This window comes from Oryctolagus cuniculus, chromosome 6 (genome assembly GCF_964237555.1).
Source record: "Oryctolagus cuniculus chromosome 6, mOryCun1.1, whole genome shotgun sequence".
NCBI lineage: Eukaryota > Metazoa > Chordata > Mammalia > Lagomorpha > Leporidae > Oryctolagus > Oryctolagus cuniculus.
Window position 1 is genome coordinate 152,159,551 of NC_091437.1, and position 16,628 is coordinate 152,176,178.

General features: G+C 44.0%; 1 long non-coding RNA gene across 1 annotated transcript in view; it reads left to right on the forward strand.

Moving 5' to 3' along the window:
* Positions 1-16,628, forward strand: part of LOC127490618 (uncharacterized) — a 33,304-nt gene continuing 16,676 nt past the window's right edge. The window contains exons 1-2 of the long non-coding RNA XR_011389521.1: positions 1-116; positions 1,708-1,902. This is a non-coding gene — a long non-coding RNA (uncharacterized lncRNA). The remainder of the gene's footprint in view (positions 117-1,707; positions 1,903-16,628) is intronic.

Below are 16,628 nucleotides of genomic sequence, written 5' to 3' on the forward strand. Positions count from 1 at the left end.
GCTACTTGTAGTCATGCTTCCTGTCATGGAGAAGCAGTCAGCTTGAGGACAGGAAACCATCATGAAGAAGCAGAGCTCCACTGAAATTCCAATACTTGGGTCAAGTGATCCCTGAGGTCAGCCCGTCTTTGTTCTTTCTGCTGTTTAAGAACTTTTTTCCTCAAGCGAGTTTGGTGTGTGTGTGTGGGTGGATGTTGGGTTGTGTGTGTGTGTTTAAAAACTTGTTTATTCATTTATTTGAAAAGCAGAGTGACAGAGAGAGGGAGAAATAGGAAAAGAGAGAAAGATCTACCACTGGTTCATTCCCCCAAATACCTCAACAGCCCATACTGACCCAGGCTGAAGCCAGGAGCCAGGAACTCCATTCTGATCTCCTATATGATTGGCAGAAATTCAAGTATTAGAGTCATCAGACGCTTCTTTCCAAGTGAATTGGCAGGGGGCCGGTGCCGTGACTCACTTGGTTAATCCTCCGCCTTGTGGTGCCAGCATTCCATGTGGGTGCCGGGTTCTAGTTCCGGCTGCTCCTCTTCCAGTCAAGTTCTTTGCTGTGGCCCGGGAAGGCAGTGGAGGATGGCCCAAGTGCTTGGGCCCTGCACCCGCATGGGAGACCAGGAAGAAGCACCTGGCTCCTGGCTTCAGATGGTGGCCATTTGGGGAGTGAACCAACAGAAGGAGGACCTTTCTCTTTGTCTCTCTCTCTCACTGTTTGTAACTCTACCTGTCAGATAAATTAAAAAAAAAAAAAAACTATCAAGTGCATTAGCAGGAAGCTGGATTGGAAACAGAATAGTCAGGTTGTGAGCCAGCACTATTGTGGGATGTGGGGAATCAGCATTGTGATACAGCAACTGGAGCCTGCTGTATCCCACCTGAGGGCAGCTTCAAGTCCCTGATGCTGCATTTCCGGTACAGCTCCCTGATAGTGCACCTGAGAAAGCAACAGAAGATGACTAAAGAGCTTGAAACCCTGCCACCCACACCCACACACACACACACACACAAATACGGGATGTAGTGGACCCAAGTGGTAGCTTAACCTGATATACCACAACACCCCACCCATCTCTGGTGTTATGCTGTTATAAATTATGATTAAAAAGATTTCAAAAGATTGCTCTGTTAGTCTGTTTCCTGTGGCTGAGACAATTGGAAATTTCTGAAGCTGGACAATTGAAAAGGAAAAGAGGTTTATTTAGCTAACAGGTCCAAGAGCATGGTTCTGGCTCTGCTCAGATTCTGGTGAGGACGACGTGCTGCTACATACACAGCAGAAAAGCCACCGGGGACGTGGGTGCCTGTGGAGCAGAGATCATGTGACAAGAGACACGGGGCTGCGCTTACTTTACTACAAAGGAGACAAGAAACACATCCAGAATATGGGACATAGTAGAGGACAAATTGCTTGATTCTTCAATGTGATAAAAAGGGAGAAGGGAGAAAATCAGTGAGTGGGAGGTGGGCAAAGAATCAGTTGTGCCTATTCTATGATCTCGCCTTATTATACTTGAGGGATACTAAAAAGACCATGGATTTAGAGCTAGATGATCTGTCTCCTGTCCTGCTTCACTTACTGTCTCTACACGAACTTGGAGGATTCATCAGGGGATGATAATTGAAGTGTTGATGTGAGGTTTAAGTGAGATAATGTAACAAATTATGTAAACAACATTTTGCATTCATTGTCTCTCTCAAATATCAATGCAGGAAGTGATCTCAGTGCACATCATCTCTGTTTCCAGCTGACCTGTAGCCTGTCCCTCCTCACCCATGAATTCATTCCGTCAACAAACCTTTGCGGAGTTCTGTGCGTGCTTAGGAGGGAAGCATTTACAAAGACAGAAAAAGTTCCTGCCAGAGAACATTCACAGTGCATTGCCTGTGTCCCAGCCACATGACAAGGTAAGAGACAGAGGGAACAAAATGTGCCACAGGCAGTTCAGTTTCATAGCCTGGCCCTCTACCATCACTAGCTCCTTTCCATCCTTGACTCTCGTGCTCTCTGTTCTGGAAGACTGACCTGTGGGGACAACCTCAACATGTTCTGCTTCCCTCTGGGTCCTTACTGGATTCGGCCCCCAGAGAACATTGCAAGCAGAGAGGAGAAGCAGGTAGCTTCCTCCTTGACCTGGGACTTAGGGCTGGTTTTGTCCTACAGCCAGAGGTTTCTGCTCCTCTCCAGGTGGTCAGCTCTCCCTCCCCATTCCCTCTAGTTGGACGAGAAGCAGCACTGCTGTTAACAACTCCTGGACTACAACACCATCCCTGTGGCTTCCTAATGCTGACCATATCTTTTACATTAAGCCTTTATGAAACTGCTTTTGAACTAGCTTCCTCTGTGAGCGCTGTCTGATTCCCATTGAGAACCTGACTAATGGAGAGGGTTACTCTGGGCAAGTTTCTTGATCTTTTTGAGCCTTTGTTTAACCATCTGTAAAATGGGATTGAATGTGATTCCTCCCTCCGGGACCTAGGCAACTTGAGTTAAGAACATTGTGGAATCTGAGAAACACAATGCGCATGAAAGGACAGATCCAGGTTTGAATCTGACTTTTGCCTTTACAAGCTGAGCAACACAGGGTATTTTGCAACAAATCTCTTTGCAATTCTGTTCCTTGTGTGTAAAAGAATATTAACACATGTTCAATACAGCTGCAATTTTGGCTGAGACTCCAAAGATAGGAGCAGAGCTAAATATCCATGTCCTCTAAATAAAAGAGCTAAGCCACTTCACGTAAGAAACACTCATCTGTGTCCAAATCTGGTGCTCCCAACAGCTTCTTCAGGGGAGTGGTAGAGCCTTCCTTGGAGAGAAGAAATCCATCCAAAGAGGCTTATAACACTGGGGATGGATTTGTGTCCACTCACCCATGAGCAAAATGAGGCGGAGATACCACTATTGGGATATGGATAATAACTTGTGGAGGGAGGATTTGTTGCCAGGACATGGACTCAAATCTCGTTGCAGGCTGGGTGCTTGCTGGGAGAGGAAGAGAGGAGAGCCAGTCCTAGGCTGCTCGAGGATGTAGCATAATGGAGCTCTCGGGAGATCTTAAAATGTGTTCCCCTGACAATAGGAGCAGAGAGACTAGTGCCTAGTGTTTGCCTGGAGAACACTGAAGCTGGGTGCTGGGCAAGGCTGCCCATGACAGCTAAGCAAAGAAGCACGTGCATTTTCTCAGGGCTATGTTAAAGGCAGCCAGCTTAACTCACCTGCTTGAGAAAGATCACAGGGGAGCCTAAAACATTGCCAAATCAGGATTTCTGAAGTGCCTGAATGAAAGATGGTAGCTGGAAGAACCAAGATGAGCATCTCACCACTCTGAAGCGCTCCAACAGCCTTGAGAACACCACAGCCCACATCTTCCCCTGATCTCTCATGCCTCCTTATGATCCATCAGCAGTGGACTGAGTAGGATGGGAGGTGGAACAGGAGGAACCAGAGAGTGGACCAAGCACCCCTAGACCTTTCCTGGAACCTGGGCATCTGGAAAACTCTCAGCAGTGTAGAGGAGGAAGCTTTAAACCAGATATGAGATTAAATTTTGATTTAGATTGAACTGGACTTTTTAATACTTGAAGGTCACCAGGAAACTACAGAGTCTCCCCACACTGCCATCAGGAAAAGGGGTGATAAGTTTGAAGGCAGAAGGGAGAAAAGTAAAGCCATTCCTTGACAGTACCAATCAAGACCAAACCACTCCTAACAAATCTACTTTGCAGAGAATTATGAAGAATAATTGAAATAACATGAAGGGGCTGGCACCGTGGTGCGCTAGATTAATCCTCTGCCTACAGAGCCGGCATCCCATGTGGGCGCCAGTTGTAGTTCCAGTTGCTCCTCTTCTGGTCCAGCTCTCTGCTGTGGCCTGGGAGGGCAGTGGAGGATGGCCCAAGTGCTTGGGCCTCTGCACCCACATGGGAGACCAGAAGAAGCACCTGGCTCCTGGCTTCAGATCGGCGTAGCTCCAGTCATTGTGGCCATTTGGGGAATGAATCAATGGAAGGAAGACCTTTCTGTCTCTCTCTCACTGTCTGTAACTCTACCTGTCAGATAAATAAATAAAACCTTTAAAAAAAAAAAAAAAAGAAAAAAGAAGAAATAACATGAAGTAATGACAGCCCAGGATGGTAGTACATCCTTATTATTGTTAAAGATGTCACTCTTTGGCTGGCGCCGCGGCTCACTTGGCTAATCCTCTGCCTGCGGCGCCAGTACCCCGGGTTCTAGTCCCGGTTGGGGTGCCGGATTCTGTCCCAGTTGCTCCTCTTCCAGTCCAGCTCTCTGCTGTGGCCTGGGAAGGCAGTGGAGGATGGCCCAAGTGCTTGGGCCCTGCACCCACGTGGGATACCAGGAGGAAGCACCTGGCTCCTGGCTTCAGATCGGCGTAGCACACTGGCCGTAGCGGCTATTTGGGGGGTGAACCAACAGAAGAAAGACCTTTCTCTCTGCCTCTCTCTCACTGTCTAACTCTGCCTGTCAAAAAAAAAAAAAAAAAAAAAAAAAAAAAGATTTCACTCTGTGATTCACAGGCAAGTTAGCACTACAAGAAGTAGTCCCATTTGGAAAGGGTTAACATAGAAGGGTGGGTGTGGTTGCCCACAGAGGGCGTGAATGCTGGGGATTTTTTTGTCGGAGTCCACAGGCCTCATGTGACCAGAAGACTAAGAGCCGCATACAGAAGGTCCATAGGTCACTGACAGCAGTCATTGAACCAGTTCTGTCCAAACACACAGCACAGTTGGTCCCTGACATATCAGATCCACACAACAACCTTCATGCACTTAACCAGTAGAGAACACATTTGTGCTCTGGCCACCAAATTCACCTTTAACAGGTCAACTTCCCTGTTAGCTTCGCCTTCCTGGAAACTCTCTACCCTGCTAGCTCAACCATAGTTGCCTTTTCAGAATAATCATTCTTTCCATCAAAACCAGAACATCTAGGCTTCTATGTTCTCTTTTTTTTTTTACAGGCAGAGTGGACAGTGAGAGAGAGAGACAGAGAGAGAGAGAAAGGTCTTCCTCTGATCCGAAGCCAGGAGCCAGGTGCTTCTCCTGGTCTCCCATGGGGTGCAGGGCCCAAGCACTTGGGCCATCCTCCACTGCACTCCCTGGCCACAGCAGAGAGCTGACCTGGAAGAGGGGCAACCGGGACAGAATCTGGCGCCCCGACCGGGACTAGAACCCGGTGTGCCGGCGCTGCAAGGCGGAGGATTAGCCTAGTGAGCTGCGGCCCCGGCCTTTCTATGTTCTCTTAAACTTTGTTTTTTCCTTAATGCCTTTCACTAACTCTATTATTTAACTATTATATCCCTAAAAAGCAGGCTGGGTGAGTGAGACTCACACAGATTAACCGGATGATGGAATGCAGGCCAGAGTATTAAAGGACTTGTCAAAATTAACAAGTAGGGCATTCATATAGTGTTTTATTAGCAGGAAGTTCTTTAAGACTTGTTCTCAGTTTTTGCATATACTGGGTAAATATTTTTGGATTCACTTGTGACTATACATGTATAGGAAGATATAGAAGCAGTACACTTCTTAAAATTTTTTAATAATTATTTCTTTATTTATTTGAAAAGCAGAGCAACAGAGAGAGAAAGAGGGAGAGAGAGTGAGAGAGCTCTTCTATTCATTAGCCAAATGGCCGCAATATCCAGGGCTGAGCTAGGCCAAAGCCAGGAACTTGGAACTTCATTCAGTTCTCCTATGTTTTGGCAGGAATAAAAGTACTTGGGTCATCTTCTGTCATGCCTGGCACATTAGCAAGAAGATGGGTGGCAAGCAAAGTAGCCAGGATTCAAGCCGGCATTGCACCAGGCTTAACCTGCTATGCCACAACACTGGCTCCTCTTTCTTTCTGAAGAATTATTTATTTATTTATTTGAAAGAGAAATTGACAGGGAGAGAGAAGTAGAGATGAAGAGAGATCTTCCAGTGCTGGTGCACTCCGCAGATGCTCAAGAGCTAGGGCTAGAACACTCCAAAGCTGTGAGCCAGGAAGCCAGGAGCTCCATCAGGTCTGCTACGTGCGTGGAAGGAGCACACATACTTGAGCCATTACCAGCGGCTTCCCACGCACACTAACAGGAAACTGGTTTGGAAGCACAGAATACCCAAGACTCAAACCATGGTTCCAATATGAGATAATCCAATATGGGTTTAACCCATTGGACCACAACACCTACCTTACCACATTCTCTGTGTCATCATATTTCTTCCTGGCTACACTAGAGTTGGGGTTGGCACACGGAACGGTAATGGTGGGGGAGTGTTCTTCTATAGGGACTTCATGGCTGCATTGTGGACACTGTTCAGAAAGCAAAGTGATATCTGAATCTTGGCTACATCACAGCCTCATCTATTGCCACACCTTTGCTATGCCCTGCGTCTTTGAAAGAAGTCCTTTCTCTGACTCTTGGCAAGGATTGAAAAATCACAGAAGCCAAGAAGAAAGGGAGTTTTGTTTTCATTGTTCCTCTAATTTTCGTTTAAAATACACTGTGGCTGGTTTACAGAATGTTTCAATAAACCCTTCTGGTTATTGGTTCTCAACATTTTGAAGGACGTGTCAAAGGATGGGAATCTGCTCAAAGGTGTGGAAAAACTTCTCAGGAAAAGAAGCCCACAGAAGATGCACAAGTTGTGTATCCATATGAGAACATTCATGAACACTATCCATGAAAGGTTCCCAAGGATCAGTGATTGCCACACTAAGATTTCTGTCCTGATTGGAGTGATAAGATCACTGCCTTCCACAGCAACAACGTGTCTGTAAGAACCAACGGCTCCATGAACCCAAAGCTGTCTTTTATTAAAGAAGGTCAACAGAGAGAACGAGAACACTGGAGTGAATGTCTTATTGAAAGGTGCTGTGTGTCAGATTCTCAATGGAATACCACCCTTACTGATTTTACCACCAAGCATAGAGATTTGAGAGAACTGAGTGGTGGGAAGCATGAACATGTGAGTGAAAGCGTGGTTCTCTGGTGGCAAGGAATGGAAGCAAAAAAAAAAAAGAGCGCAACTTTCACAGATTGAGAAAAGTTGACTGGCCAAAGGGACAAAGGTAAAAGAAGAACAAAGTCCAATTAACCTACAGAGGAACTATTTAAGCACCCAGATCACAGCCTCTTGTCGACCCAGCTCAGGAAGGCTCAGCAAACCCCTGCCGGGAGAGCTTTCACCTCTGAGAGACCATGGTGGGACAGCTTTTAAGCTTTCCCTTACAACAGTTACAGGCAAGGGAGAGTCAGCATGCCCTATTGTACTGATTTAATAACAGAGGTCACCTTGCTACCTGGACAGCTTTCTCATCTGCTCTTTCCTCAAGTGAGAAGAGCTGACTGGAAGTAAATGCATTCAAATAGAGATGGTAAAAATGTATGGGTTGCCTTAAGTTACTTCTTCCCTCATCATGGTCACTGTCATCAAGTCATTATCTTTATCTTGCTGGATGCAAAAGTGGTGTTGAGTGCATGTAGATATGTTTGTGCGTATTTGTGTGGGTCTCCCTTCCCAAAAGACATGCAATCATGGAAAATTTTATTTTTTAATCCTCTTTTTGTAGATGAGAAGACTAAAGCTCAGAAAGACTAGATGAGTTACCCAAAACTCTTTCTCAATAAGCGTCTCATTCAGAATTATGTTCCAGGTATCAATGGGACTCAAACCCCTTATGTTTCCATTATTTACTCTATTTTGAATTTATTCATTTAAAGTATATTTGTTGAGGCCAGCACCATGGCTCAATAGGCTAATCCTCCACCTGTGGCACTGGCACACTGGGTTCTAGTCCCGGTCAGGGCACCGGATTCTGTCCTGGTTGTTCCTCTTCCAGTCTAGCTCTCTGCTGTGGCCCGGGAGTGCAGTGGAGGATGGCCCAATGCACCCCATGGGAGACCAGGAGAAGCACCTGACTCCTGCCTTCGGATCAGCACGGTGCGCCAGCTGCAGCACACCAGCCGGAGCAGCCATTGGGGGGTGAACCAACAGAAAAGGAAGACCTTTCTGTCTCTCTCTCTCACTGTCCACTCTGCCTGTCAAAAAAAAAAATTAAAAAAAAAAAATAAAGTATATTTGTTGATATTGATCAGTAAGTACTAGATTCCTTGCTAAGTGGTAAGAGGTACCAAAATTAAAAGATACCACTTTCAGGACCCCCACCATCTGATAAAGTATACCACGTTTCTAGAGTTGTACAAATTTATTTTTGGTCACGAAGAGTCTACCTTCTCATGTTGAAAACTATCTGATACAAGAAGCTGCTTGTTCCCTGGATTTTATGAGAGGCAAATGGGAAAAACCAAAGATCTATGCAACCACCAGCTGCTTTCACTGAACTAATGCAAAATCATTCTCATTTTTCATCTGTTTATTAAGGAGCTGTTGCAATCTTGTCTTATCACCTGGGCATCCCTTTTCCCCCTGAGCTGACCTCCAGGCTACAGGTGAAATGTCTGCATGTAGTCTCTGCATTCCTTCCTATGGCTCCCACTAATGGTTCTGCAGCTCTACCTCTGCCTCCTGCCCTGCCAGCCAGCCAGCATTCCAGCTCCTCACCTTCCTATCTGCTTCAGCCTTGGCAGTGCTTGGTCCAACATCCTGATGTGTGAGTCACTCCACAGGAAGACAGGAAAGAAAGATAAAGAAGCAGGTCAGAAAGATTCCTCAGAGCACGGAAGGAGAAGAGCCCTGGCTCTGGGGATAACCAATGGAGAGTACAGGACATGCTTTGAAAGCACAATGGTTGTGAGGAAGCATTTTGAAGTCTCATTGATCTCGACTCAATCCTAAACTCACTATTTTCCAAAGCCATGTGACTTTGGGCTAATAGTGAACACTCTCTGCCTTGTTTTTAAAGAATGCAATGCAGTAGTCCCCCAAGAACCCCAGCAGATGCACTGAACTGCATATGTAGTGTGGATAACCGGCAAAAGGAAAGATTCATGTCCCAGGTAGGATGGAGTCAGTCAGGGTGAGATTTCATCATGTTACTTAGAATGGCATGCAGTTTCAAACTCATGAATTGTTCATTCCTGGAATTTTCCATTTAATATTTTGAGACAAGAGTTGAATGGCCTTATGGGAAACCCCAGAAAGCTAAACTGCTGATTAGAGGGAGTACTGTAATAGTAAACATCTTACAGGGTGACTCAAAGTGAATTATCAGAGCAGAATAATCATTGTTATAGTATCTTAGCATTGAATTCACTAAATCTTGCTGGGCCTAGGAAGACATGAGTGCTGAATGTTCTTAGTTTGCTATTCCACCCTTTGTCCGGCACCCAGGGAAAGTTGACCTGTATGCATACGTCAAATGGCTCCTTGCCATTTGGCTTCTAGTTAGCTTTGGCCGATTATGAATACAGGACCAGCAGGAGAAAGAGGGAGGGAGCAGAAGGAGGTGGGTGTTTATTCTCAGAGTCACACCTGAAATTGGTTACCAACCTCCTTGAGTCTCATTAAGGTCAGGCAGCTTTCTCGGGCTCCGCAGGTCACAAACTTCCTCTTTCACTTGTACTGGGGTTCATAAAGGAATCCATTCTTACTCAAGACACTCCTTCCCTGGGACTTGCTCCACCTACTCACTACCTTGTAGTCTCCATTGAACTCTGCTTGAGTAATACAAACCTGAAGGTGACCCGGAACCCTGACTGGTTGATCTCACCTCTTCACTCTGCCTTGGATGTTGCTTCCCTCTCTCCCTACAGAGAGGGCCGGAGTCCAATTCTACACGCCCCTTTCCTCTTGCTTTACTCTCGGGAGGACAGAGAGGCCCCTGTAGAAAGAAAAGTCTGCAGGGTAAATTTAACCTCAATGAAGAACAAACTCAGCAGAAAGAGCTGAGAATGGTAGCTAGGAACCACCTCCATCAATTCTCTCACCTGCCAAAATTCCCCCGCCACATCTGCCTCCCCATCCAACATGCCCAGATTCCCCTATCCGGGACTCTTCAGAGCAGATCTGGGACTCCACTGGCTCTGGGGGCTGCAGGTGACTGATGAAGAGCACATCAAGTGTGCAACTTCACTAAAAACCTTAGGAAAGGAAGTGAAAGAGCAGTAGTGCTTTAAACAAAAGAGGAACACTTTCTAAACCAGATACATGGGTAGATGGGATAGATGGGATTTTAATGTCCAGACTTCTGGTTTCAGCTTAGAAATAATGGAGCACTAGAAAGAATATTGCTTCTACCTTTATAACAAGAAAAAAGCTGGACAAGAATCAAATTAGCAACTCTTAAACACACCAGAGAGCTCCATGTTGTTAACCTGAAATACGGCGAGAAGCAGTCATTCACAGGGTGATAAGACCCATGCACTTGCTCATTTGCTAACCAGTTGTAGACACTGTGTAAGCTGCTAAGAAGACTCATTTGAAATCACATGTGCATGAAATATATTTAAATATATATAACTGCCTCAGAGTTTCATGTAAAATTGAATTAAGGTGCAAAAAATTTTGAAATCATACGCATATGTGTTATATATTGCATGGATTATGATTACACATTATGTGAATTCTTAGATATACAGACACATAGAAGTAAAGAAATTCACACATCCAGAGTGTGTATGCAGTCATTTGACTTAAAGGTAATTAAATTACACCATGCTGAGTTGATTACACAATGTGAGCTCAATCATTCTCTTTTAGTCCTCTGTTACCTTGATTTTTATTACACTTTTTATTTTTAAATATTTCAATTACATAAAAATATCTATAGAGCACAAAGATTTAAGAAATGCTAACATACTTGGATGGGGCAGGCCCAGCAACTTGGGGCTCAGTAGACTTTCAGGGACCCAGGACAATAGTCACCCCATCTTGGCTATCTATGCTCATATCACCATGCCTGGAGAACTGTAACCCACGCTCTCTCTGTTACAGCAGCCCATGCCCATCCCCTCCAAATGGAACTCAGTGTGGTGGGAAATAACATCAAAGGCTTTGTTTCATTAGAGCTGATGAGCACGTGTGTGTGTGTGTGTGTGTGTGTAGGAAAAAGGTTCTGGAAAAAGCCTCAGGTTTGAAACAGAAATTGGCCTGTAACTAGACTAAAACAGTGTACACTCAGTCATGCAAAGGCCTTAATAATTAAAGTTTTGGTTCTTTTTAAAGTTTATTTATTTTTGTATTGTGAAGGGCCGAGTGACAGAGACAGAGATCTTCTACCTGCTGGTCTATTTCCCAAACACTCACAATGGCTGGGGCTGGGCCAGCCTGAAGCCAAGAATCTAGAGTTCCATCTGGTCTCCCATGTGGGTGGCAGGGACCCAGATACTCCATCCATCACTGGCTATCTCCCAGGATGCACACTAGCAGGAAGCTGGATCAGAAGCAGACACCAGACTTGTACCTAGGCATCCTGATAGGAGATGCTGGCAGCCCAAGTAGGGTTAAACTTCTACACCACAACATCAGCTCCTAAAAGCTCCACTTAAAAAAATATAACTAATCCAAATGAACAAAGATAATCCAAAATGTTCATGGAAAATGGAGGGAAGAAGTTTATTTTGTGCAAAATATGTTTGGATCTATTCATCCTAGGAATCTTTTAGAAGTACATGGAAATGCATATCATATAAAAAAATTTGCACCAAAATAGTTATCTTTTAATTTCATATTGAACTTTTATTTCATCCATGAGTTTTTTTTTTATGTCCTGTCATAACTTTATTATCTTCCCAGCAACACTGTGATGTGGAGGGTGAGCCCTGTTACAAAGCTGACTGGCCAGGAACTTCTGGGCTTACTCAGGTGGCTTGCTCAGCTCCTGGGAGATGAGTCACTCATGTGTGTATCTGTCTCACTCCCTAACCTGCGATTTTTCAACAGTGAAGGTATTGACTGCCGTTTACATTATCTCAATTCATTGCCCATAGGCCTTTTTCAGGGATTCCTGGCCATGTTCCATATAACTGAGACTGAGAGGTAAATGACCCAAGTCAGTGGAGAAACGTGGGCCTGCCGCACTTACATGGACATTTCGTGCAGCAAGGCCTTCGGTTCCTGGATGTGATTGTTTTTGACTTAGAGGAAGGGCACAACAGAACTTCCATCCTGACATAGGCCAGCACCTGCAAAGCAGCTCCCGAGACAGTGACACGGGTGGTGTGACTTGCTGGGTAGGGTTCTCATGGGAGATGAAATGCAGGAAACAGGACGAGAGTGAGAGTGAGAGGAAGCTAGATGGGATGTGGTCCCTGCTGGAGGCAGCATCAGCCTTCATTACACAGGAAGTGCTGGAAAATGAAATACACCCCACAGTCAGTCTGGCTCTGAGACCAGGGAGAAGGCCTTTGAGGGGCCAAGAACCACCTCCTCACAGCAGGGTCCCTTAGACCGGAGCTGGGAAAGGGGAACCTTAGAGGAAATCAGCATCCCAGCTCCACTTCCTCAAATATTTGAACGACTGATGTGGGCCACACACAGGCCAAGTGCATCACCATGAAAGACACGGAAGAATAAGTAAAGGATTTGAACTGAAATTCAGAAAAATTGACCATCTTTTAGACGATTGAGCACGCTGAACCAGGAGACTGAGTATGTGGCAGGAGGAAAGCTGGTCTTAAATGGAAAACTTCTACTACTTGCAAAGTCATTGAATTCAAGTGAGTTTGCAAAGGCCCACCACCTTCACAACCTTCTGCTATTCTTTCTGATGATGTCTTCACTGAGGCCCCATTGCTAGCCTCACGGTGGCTGGTTTCAAGGCACTTTGAAGGCAACATAAAAATTCCATTTACTTTCTGCCCTCTTTGAGCTGGGCCAGAGGGAACATTCAGAATGCATTGCTGCAAGTAAATTGAATTTTTCAGCTTCTTAAATTGCAATTCACCCCAGAAAACTCCATTTCATCAAAACTCCTGATTAATGCCATTTTCTATGCTCAGGTATTCTCCTTAAATGCACAGGCACAAGAAGTAGGAGCCCAGGGGAAGAATGTTCTAGAAACACAGTCCCTTAATGAGGCCTCAATACGAATACTTAACGTCTGCAGTGTTAACAAACAAAACTGAAAAGGCCTGACCTTTAACTTGGCAGACACACATAGGGCAGGACAGAGGCTGCTCTACTTGGAGTCAAAGAAGTGAATTTCCATTCACTGGTTGTGTGCTTATAGGCAAGTGACATGATTTCTCTATAAGGTTTTTGGTTCAAATCTCTAAAACAGGCTTTAACACACTTTCCTTGTGCATTTTGGAGAGCTGTTGTAAGGATTACATCAGATTAATTTATGTGTAATTGCTATATAAAATAGTGCAACATAAACTGAACATATCTGGAAATCATTTTATTTTTAATTACATAGCTAAATGTCTGAAAACTTATGAGTAAGACTATGTTAAGAATAATTTTTTTTAAAGATATTTTACTTATTTGAAAGGCAAAGTTACAAAGAGAGGGAGACACAGAGAGAGATATTCCATCCACTGGTTCACTCCTCAAATGGCCATAAGGACCAGAGCTGGGCCATGCCAAAGGTCAGGACCCTGGAGCTTCATCTATATCTTCCCTGTGGGCGCAGGGGTCCAAGGATTTCTGCCATCTTCCATTGCATCCCTAGGGGCATTAGCAGTGAGCTGAATCAAAACTAGAGTAGCCAGGACTCCTTTATAGCTGTTATAACTTAACTCATTATGCCACAATGCGGACCCCTGGTAAGCAGAATTCTAAGAAGGTTCCTAAGAACCTAAGCCATTGTTACATATACTCTAAGCTCCTCCACTTGAACTTAAGCAAATCCTCTTCATGTAATAGGACAGTAACTATCATGATTAGTTTATATTATAGATTAGGATTCATCTTATATATGACATCTTAACAGACTGGGGAGAGAGTTTTCCTACTTACTTTGATGAAGTAAACTGTCAGGTCGAGTTTAGGACTAAGAATCATCACCCAGTTCCCACTAACAGATGTTGGGGCGCTCATCTCTGAGAGGAGGGAATGTGGGGAGTCAGACGGGTTAACAAATAGTCAGGGGATCCCAATGGAATTTTGGGTGTAAAATATTTATTTCCTTTCCCAAAAATGTTATCTTTAGCGAGAACAAACAAGCTGCCCTCCTTCCTTTGGAATCTCCAAATTTACCATGAGAATAGTGAGGCAGCTCCTCCAGAGCTCACAGCTTATTGTGAAAACAAGTTATCTTCCCCGCCCTTAGCAGGCCAGACAGGATGGGGAATTGTAAATGAGGTCTTTTGATGGTTTTTGTCCCCACCTGGTAACTGAATGACAATCTGATTGTCCAGTTTTGTTTTTTTTTTCCTTTGAAATTGTACTTAAACACAACTACCACCAGTCCCCTTTGGGTTTTCCTCACTTGGAAGCCCCCATCCACGCTGCTCTGGCTGGAGGTCCTTGATTCTAATAAATACTTTTAAATCTCAAAAAAAAAAAAGAATGTGTTCTGTGAACCGAGATTGATTGCAGCCATTAGTTCTACAACTGCAAGGAGTTGAATGCTGCCAACAACTTGAGGGTGTGAAATAAGATCCTGTACTCCAAAACAGTACACAGTCCAACCGACCTATTGATTTCAGCCTTGTAAAATTCTGAATAAAAGACTCAGTTACTCCATGCTAGGACTTTGACCCATAAAACTGTTAGGCAATAATAGGAGGGTATTGTTCTAGCTACTCTGTCTGTGGTAATTTGCTACATAGTTATAGAAAACCAGCATCCAATTGATTGTTCTGCAGTAGCATATTAAAGACCCCTGAGATCCACTTCTCTGTGAAAGTAATAAGAGGACTACCGAAAATCATCAAAATCGGCTTTTTGAGAACTCTGGAAATTCACCAGTGTTTGCCATTTGAGGTATATTTATTCAAAAAGAAACTGCTGTATCTCAGTAAGGACAGTGCGCTCCATGGCATTTTAACTTGACCTATGCCCATCATGCTCTCTCTGGCTCATCAGTATCATAATCACTGTAGCCATGAAGAACAACTTAGCGGTCATTCGAGGAAGAAAAATGAATTTGGAGCTCCTTAAAAGTCTCATCTCCATAGAGCTTTCACTATTTGACCTAGCTGGCAGCTCAATAAAAACTCCATATCAAGGACTGTCTTTACTGTCCTAACCAGTGTTCATGCTTTCTGGAGAGCCCTACACACAGAGTATTTGTTGAATACAATCAGTGGCAATTATTCAATATCACAGCTGTGTGAGGAATAGGTACCAGTTGGTGCTTTAAAAGATAAACCAAACATCTTTCAAAAAAAAAAAAAAAACAAACTCAGAGAATGAGAACTATATCACAAATATTTTTAAAATGTCCAACTTATTTCTGGGAAACTAGATGCTCATGTGCATTCTCAGGACTGTGCATTTGCTCAGAAAAGACACACAAAGTTCCTAATATGTTACTTCTGATTATTTTAAGTTTCTTTATAAGCAGGAAGTTAACACAAGGTAGAATTATAAACTGCTTGTCAAAACACTGAAAATGTTGTTCCACACATACACACGGAGCCCTAAATGAGTTGGAAGACTATTAGCTCAAAGTATTTTTAAGAAAATCTCCATTGTATCATTAGCTTCCCACTAAACTAAATGAATAGAGGTTTCAGGGGCCACATGACAAAGAATAGACTTTAATGAATGAGAAGATCACTAAACAAACAAATAACAGCAACAGGATACAGCCTGGAGAAGGGAGAAAGTTTGACTATCAGGGTTGCCTCATTATATGATTGATGTAAAACGTTCAGTTTATAACAACAACACAATAAAATCCAATATATGGGTTGGGGCAGCAGATAACAGCTCAAGAGCTGGGACCCCTGCCACCCATATGGGAGAGCTGGACTGAGCCCTGGGCTTGTGGTTCTGACCTGGCCCTGCCCAGGCTACTGCAGCCGTTTAGGAAGTGAACGAAATATGGGAAACAATCTCTCTCTCTCTTTCACTCTCTCTCTCTCTCTCCTCTCCCTCTCTCTCTCTCTTTCTGCCCCCCCCCCCTTTGCTTAACACTCTGCCTTTCAAGCAGATTAAAATTAACTAGCTAATTAACTAATAAATAAACAAACATCTAAAAACTCTGAAAAGAAAACCAGCGCAAAGCCTGTTCATGGAACAGGTTTATCCCGTTCCTGCCAATGTTTACTTACCATCATTATCAGCTGTGTGAGTTAAGGGGCATTTGGATTAGGAGGATATTGTGCGCAGGCCCAAAAGGGAAAAGTGAGAGCCCTAGAGGAGACAAACATAAGATTGTCAACTTGATGCTTGCCTTAGGAAGCTAAAAATAACTTCTTCTCCTAGAGGACTAACCCACCCAGAAGGAGAAAACTACTCATTCTATAAGAGGACTGAACCAAGAGGACTCAAAAATATTTATTGAAATACAATGTGACAGGCATGTGGTTAATCATCTCACTTCAGGAGAGTTCTTAAATCCCTAAGTTCCCGAGGTCCACATAGCTTACTTAAAATATTGTATAATTTCTTGTTTATTGACTTTTCTGGCCTTTATATGGCTAATAATGTGCCTCTTTTGTACCAGACACGTGCCTCGGCATTTAATTCCTTCCTGAATCTAGAAGGAGTAGAAGTTGTATGCCCATTTTGCAGATGGAGAAACAGATCAATCATTTGCCCAAGGTTGTAGA